Raw genomic sequence first — 7,173 nt, 5'->3', positions numbered from 1 at the left:
GTGGCCAGTATATCTGCCTTCTACTACTTCGTGGTACCCAACTGGCCTGGGTCTATCACAGTAGTCATCTGTTATTTCTAGATTCTGCTTAGATTGTCAGCCCCTTTGGGCAGGGGTCTTTGTTCTGTGTTTGTACATCACCTTGTACAATGGCCTAAGTCTAGGCCAGTCGTGAGCAACCTGTGGCCCGTAAGCCTGGCCGCCACTTTCCGCAGCTCCCATTGGCCAGGAACGGTGAACCACGGCCACTGGGAGCTGTGGGCGGCCGTGCAAATGTAAACAAATGGTCTGGTGACCTGCCAATGGATTACCCTAATGGGCCACAGGTTGCCCACCATGCTCTAGACACTATGGTAATACAAATTAATAAATAATAATAATAATAAAACTAAAATGCAGTCAGAATCTGGCTCTACAGTACTGGTCTGTCTTTTAGAAATGCTAAGCACCTGCAATCAACATCAATGGGAGACGCAAATATCCAGCTCATATGGGCTTAGCTATTGGGCCCCAGAACCTGGTGCTCTGTATCTCAACTGTGTTCTGTTGTTATAACCAGACTGAAGACTTACCTGTCATCTTTGACACAAATTTTGTTTCATGTCATAATTTTAAAACTGTTTTTAAAATGCTTCAGGACATGTTTGTCAAAAGCATAAATGGCATTGTATTGTAAATATGGGCTGACAAAAATAATTTAGGTAGAGCTTTCTGCATGGCAAAGATACCAGGACAGTGATGAAATGATTTTCAAAGGAGTCAGCTATGAATAGTTCATAGGCTGCTGCCAAAAATCAGCAGAAGACTATTTAAAATATAGAATTAAAATATAAGTCCAGTGATCATTAAGAACAGAGAAAGCTTCATGAGTTATTTTCAAATTGTCGTTTTGTGAATGAGACAACAATGAATTGTTTAGCTTTGCCAAAAAGGTACTATGAATTACTACTCTTAATCATTACTGAATAAGTTATAATGCGATAAATTTTAGGGACCAAATTCTGTTCTCTGGCATAAATTGGTGGCAACATACTGAAGGCAATTTTGGATTTATGCTGGTGTGACCAATAGCAGAATAAGGCCACAAGTGAATTAGATAAATTAGATGGAGTAGTTATACATTAAAGACCCAGGTCCTTTTGGAAAGAAAATTACTTTTCAAAACATTGAAAAGGTCATTTGAAAACTTAAGGAAAAACTTAACTAAAGGTTCCCAGTATTCAGTTTAGCAAACAGCTATTGTAAACTGCAATGTTACACTGTCATTATGAAATATCACTAAAATACAAATAATTAACAACTATTCCAGTGCTGCCTTACATACCTGATACTGGATGTGGGCAAAGTGTACCCACATCCCTGTCCCCTGTAATGGGTACTGTACTGCAGGTTTAAGTCCAGATGGAAGTTTGCCATGTTATACCCTCACACGCAGGCGCCTCTGGTTTAATGTTGCCCCCTTGTTCAATAGCAGTTTCAAACCTAAGGCAAGTCAGACAACCTCTAATTAAAGGGGTTAGTTAGAAACTTGCCCTTTGGGCAGGTCCTCCCATAATTGCTAATTTCAGCTTCCTGCTCCTTCCTATCAGCCAGAGTCAGGATCTTAGACTAGATGGACCATAGATTCAGTAAAACAATTCCTCTGTGCTTGCATAAATGCACTGAAGCCCAGATCTTAGGCGCATCCAAGCTATGCTCAGCGGAGCTCAGGAAGTGGGGGGCATTAAGCAACCTTTACACCAAATGGCCACCAGTTTGGTCCCCAGCATGAAGCAGAGTAGTTACTCTATTTTTCACCAGGTGCCCATGTCTCCAAAAGGCCATTGTGGCAGCTGGGGATGTCTGGAGTATAGCGAAGCTCTAGCTATCCCTCCTGCCACCTGAGCAAGCCCCCTACCCCAAGGGGTGGCTTAGGAGCCACTCGGGTAGACCTACTCCATCTGAGGATTCCCCTGTCTGTATCGGGAAGGCTGGTTTTCTAGCTGTGTTGCACTGCTGTAGGAAGTAGTGTGGTGACCTCCAGGGGAGACAGAATACCCGGCATTATTCAAATGACACAGGGAGTCGCAATGACTGACTAGAAGGAATGATAAGCAGGTGACCTCTTCCAGAGGACAGTCACTACAGCGCAGAGTCCTTGACATAATGAGGAAGTAGAAACAAGGGGGAAAACGAGGGTCTTCTATTGGAATAGAGGATCCCACAATGTGTCTTGTCCCATTTATGACAGAGCAACAGATACAGGCTGAATGACATTAGTTGACAGCAACTCCCACCTCATCCTCTTCCAGCTCCTTCCAGTAATAATGCCGATGGTTTTATATTAAAAACATATTCACACTGCCATATGGATATACATATTGCATGGTCTATGTTGCACTATCAAAAGCACAAAGATATGTGCATCAGCTAAAGGAGTAACTCCACAAGTCGGCCAGCAGATGTCTCTGTATTTCTTGTATGTACCAAGTGATAGAATCGTTTTTAATTGCTTTCTGTGAAGAACGGTAGAATTCAGACATTTAAATGCACATTAGAGTGGGAGACCAGGCAAAGCTCCATTCTCAAAATGGTGTCCATTGCTTTTATTTAAATTTCTCTTTGGATTATTCTTGAAGGCCTTTGTGGAAGAAGAGGGTGGGACTAAGGACAGGGGTTGAGCAAGATATGGATTACTAAATTAGGACAGTACATTTTTCATTTACATTTAAAAATTAAGAATAGATTTGAGACTCAACAGTAAATTTACTATATTATTACTAAGGCTTAATCACACAACCAGAGAGGCATGACATGAAAAACACCTTTATTCACATAAAATCTGATTTTAAATATTATAAAATTACAATCTATACATAGAAAGACACCAATGAAATAAAACAAAGCCCCTCTTAAGTGAGCATTAAGTATGTGTAACCCTTCTGCCCGTCAGAGTTGGCAGCAACAAGGGCCGGGTTCAATATCTAGGGGATCCATTCCAATAACACAATGCAAACCGGCTGGAGCCCCCACCCAGTGACCTGGGACAAATATATACCACCCCTGCTGGGCGCCTCCAAAAGGCATACTTCCACTCTCACAAGCACATAGTCTGACTGTAGCAAAAGCCTTTTAATAACAGAGAAAAACAATGTGGCATTATGTTGGGGAAACACCACCACCAGGATTCATAACACAACCCATGAGCAAAAAAAAACCCACCCCAAGCAAATGGGGGCATGCCCTTTTCCCTTTGGTTCTTGAGTCCAGCAACCCCAAATCACCCAAAGTCCCAAAAGTCCAATGCCCCAAAAGTCTCTGTCCCTGGTCAGGGCAGCCCCAGAGTTCGAAAGTTTATCTGTGGAGCTTTACCTCCCAACCTGGGTGGAAATGGGACGGGGGTAAGAGGCACCTTACATGATCTGAAGCTGACCGCCCCATAGCTGCGCTCCGCTCTGCCAGCCACCCCACAAACTCCTTCACTCAGCTCCACGGCCCACAAGCAGCTCCTGCCATCCACGAACTGCTCCGCATCAAACTGCTTCACCAGCCAGTCCACAAGGCACTCCAGCAGCCCCACAAACTGCTCCACAATATATCTTCAGACTCCCCCACTACTTAACACAACACTCAGTGATTTCAGCTCTTAGGTGAATTCAGTTTGTAGTAAGGGAGCCCCAGTGCTGGTACACTGTCAGCCCAAAGTGAGCTCAGCAGCCTATAACTAGACTTCTAATGAAATCAAAATTAGCTCTGATATTCCACAGTGGAGAGAGGAGGAAGTGCAATTAGCATGTAAGGCCCTCACCAAGGGGCCCATGCCACCAAGTATTAATACTTGTCCCCAGCCTCTCTCCATTCACACAGTTTTGGAACCCATGACCCTTGCCTAGCGAGTGCTACTTAGTTGATGGTGAATCCCTCCATCATAACAAAAGGCCACATACAGTTCCAAGCACAGTTCCCATAATCAGGGTAATAACAATTTATTCTTCCTGCCCCAATAACAGAGACACTGGGGATCCCACAGCAGCCAAAGTGACCATTTGGGCAGCTATGGTCTCATTCTAGGCGTGGTGGGTGTGCCTATGCAAATGAGATCGGCCCCTGAAGTTCTTTTCCACAACTTGCCACACCTCACCACCAGATGTCAGGGTGGAGCTCATCCTGACACTGCTTACATATGGATCACTAAAACACCACCACCACCAAGTTCACTCAGACTATTGTTAATACACCAAGTTGACCAAAAAGTGTCCAGATTCCAAGTCCATTTATAGGAGGTGTAATCAATCTGAAAACTGGCCACAATCAGTGCCAGGAACAGCCCTAACACATCACACCCCTCTATTGAGACCCCTCTTTTCTCTTGAGATTTCAAAATGGCTAGTTTTGCCTAACCCAGTAACCAGTTAGCCAGGTAGGAAACTGGCCAAATGCAAGCACTGCATTTCACTCCCAGAACAAGCACAGGCTTGGAGAAAGCCAACCCCAGATTGCTGAAAACCTGTTGCAGAAAATAAAAGAGGATTCAAATGGGGGAGATAAAGGAAAAAATGAAACATTGTGTCTGAGGACTAACAGAAAAGGCACTGTGCAGACACCTCAGAGGTGCTATGGTTAACAAAATGACTGGTTGCTAGGATGCTGTGCAGGACCCTCCCATACAAGTCACTGGAGTGCTTAGAAAGAGGAGGTTTGAACAGCATCCTCCAAGCCAGGGACATGTAGAGTCACCCAGGGACAGAGCCATGCTCCAGGTTATATCAGGGAGATCAGAGATGGTGGGATAATGCCACATCATGACACATACTGTAGAGCTCCTTCTTGGTCATGGCTACAAAAGGAACATTTACCAGGAAAATAATCTGCCTGGAAGCACAAGGATCTCATCTGTGTAAGGGGAGACCACCAGTGAGGGGAACACAGAATTCTACCCTGCAAGCACAGTCCCTGCAAAAACTTTCTGCAGATGTTGTGCAGCCCACTGAGGGAGCACCGCCTGGAATTCAGCGAGAACCTTATCCAAAAAATGTCAGAGCTGCCGCTATTTCCAGTGTGACTAACAATGAACAATCAGGTGGGTCAGGTTGGTCAATCCAGGCTGAGTAAAGGCAGAAAATAGGCTCCTGCAGGAAAGAGCTTCAGAGAGAAAAAGTGGGTTAAAAAAACAGTGGCTCTTCCAAGAGTCACAGTCTAAAAAAGGCTCAGTCCGGCTGTGCACTGTACAGAAGCTGTTAAAAAGGCCACTACAGAGTTTAGATTTGCCTCCATTCTAATCGACCAGGTGCAGGTCAAGGCCCATCCACACAGCGCAACAGAGGACAAAAAGGGCAAGGGACCTGCAGGCCAAACAGGAGTCTGAGTACAGCAACCACTGAACAAAGTGGAAGTGAAAAGCTGCCATCCTACTGACCAGGCCAATGAGCCCTTGTCCACCCTCAATTAGTGGCTGGAACAGTAAAGCAGGGAGCAACCAGTGGTAACCATCCCCAAAAAATGGTTAATGTTCTTCTGAATCTGGTCCAAGAGGCCTGGGGGAGGATCCAGCCACACCAGTTGGTGCCACAACATTGAGGTCACAAGGTTCATAGAATATCAGGGTTGGAAGGGACCTCAGGGGGTCATCTAGTCCAACCCCCTGCTCAAAGCAGGACCAATCCCCAAATGGCCCCCTCAAGGATTGAACTCACCAACCTGGGTTTAGCAGGCTAATGCTCAAACCACTGAGAGCCATCAAAACCCATCCTCAAAAAGAAAATCCAGGAAGGAGCCAGCGCCATCTCTGAAAGCGGTTCTGCACCTTCTCCTCAGCCCCCTCCCAGTTCCTTAACATGTATTGTTCAGATAAAAAAAAAACCCCCAAAAAACCTCTAGCACCTAAATCCCAGAAGTACCCCATTGTACTTGTTGGGGCAACAATACGGGGGGCGCTGCACAACCAAGAGCCTAATAAGATCCAATTACTCTTTGCCCAGTTAATTCAGGTAGAGGACACTTGTTCATATACTTGTAAACAGGCACAAGCTGCCTGCATGTCACCTTCAGACATGATGAAAACAGATGTCATCCCCACAGGCTGACAGATAAAATGGGAAAGCATCTAGCAACCCTGGCACAAACAGGCCAGTCAAATGACTTCTTGGGAGATGAATGAATAGCTCCAGACTCAGGGCATACAACGTCCCAGACAGAGGGCAGCCTGACGTATGCAGACTGGGAAGGAGCAGCTAAGACCCCATTAATCTTTAAGACACTAAAAATGTTATGGTAAAGAAATATATGAAGTTAACACTGCCCCAATCCCAAAAGCTTCTAATATTTTGAAAAGATAGCTATGGTTAACTTGATCAAAGGCCTTCTTTTGGTCTGTTGAAATAAGCCACAAAGCCAGATTTAAAAGTTTGCTGACAGTATAAACGTCACGAATTAAGAACAAGTATGCAGCAGCTAGGAAGACCTTATGTTTGGTCAGGATGTAACAAAGAGTCCAGACAGTCCTTCAGCTGGCTTGGTAGGGCCCTGGATATTATCTTATAATTAGAGCAGAGAAGGGAAAAAGGTCTCCAATTCCTTAAGTCACAGAGGTCTCCTTTTCTGTGAAAACAGGGTGATCTCTGCCCTACAGCCCCTGACAGGAAGCTCCTCCTGGCTCTGTTCCAGCACCACTAGAAAAAAGTCAGGACCTTATGATACCAGAAAGGCTTGTTGAATTCAGGTACCGAAGCCGCTGATCTGCAACAGAGAGCTCCTGTAATGTAAGCAGGATGTCCAGTAGCAGGCCAGGCATATGGTTTTAAATTGGACAGTCCTGCTTTTGTAATGTGTATCCCTTGCCTGGCACTGAGACAAAACCAGACATGGTTTTATCCGGTTCCAGACGTGGGACGCCACACCAGGGAGCGCACTGCTCCGCCCCTGCTGGTATGACTTCACACATACTGTGTATGCGAGGTCACGCCGGGGCAGGGCAGCATATTCTTCAAAATGGTGCCCCCTCCCACCGCCATGCAGCACACTGGTGGGGGTGGGGTCACGTTGACGGAGGCAGGCCCACGCTGTTCCCGGAAGTACCGGAATGTCCAGTGTTCTAGGATTGTGCGAGGGGCCACCCTAGCATCCAGGCACTGCTGCTCCTCACCAACTAGACGGGGTAACCCCTGGTGCGGCTCTGCCATTGCCAGCACTTCACCG

This window comes from Lepidochelys kempii, chromosome 2 (genome assembly GCF_965140285.1).
Source record: "Lepidochelys kempii isolate rLepKem1 chromosome 2, rLepKem1.hap1, whole genome shotgun sequence".
NCBI classification, from domain to species: domain Eukaryota; kingdom Metazoa; phylum Chordata; order Testudines; family Cheloniidae; genus Lepidochelys; species Lepidochelys kempii.
Note: the sequence above shows the minus strand (reverse complement) of the source record.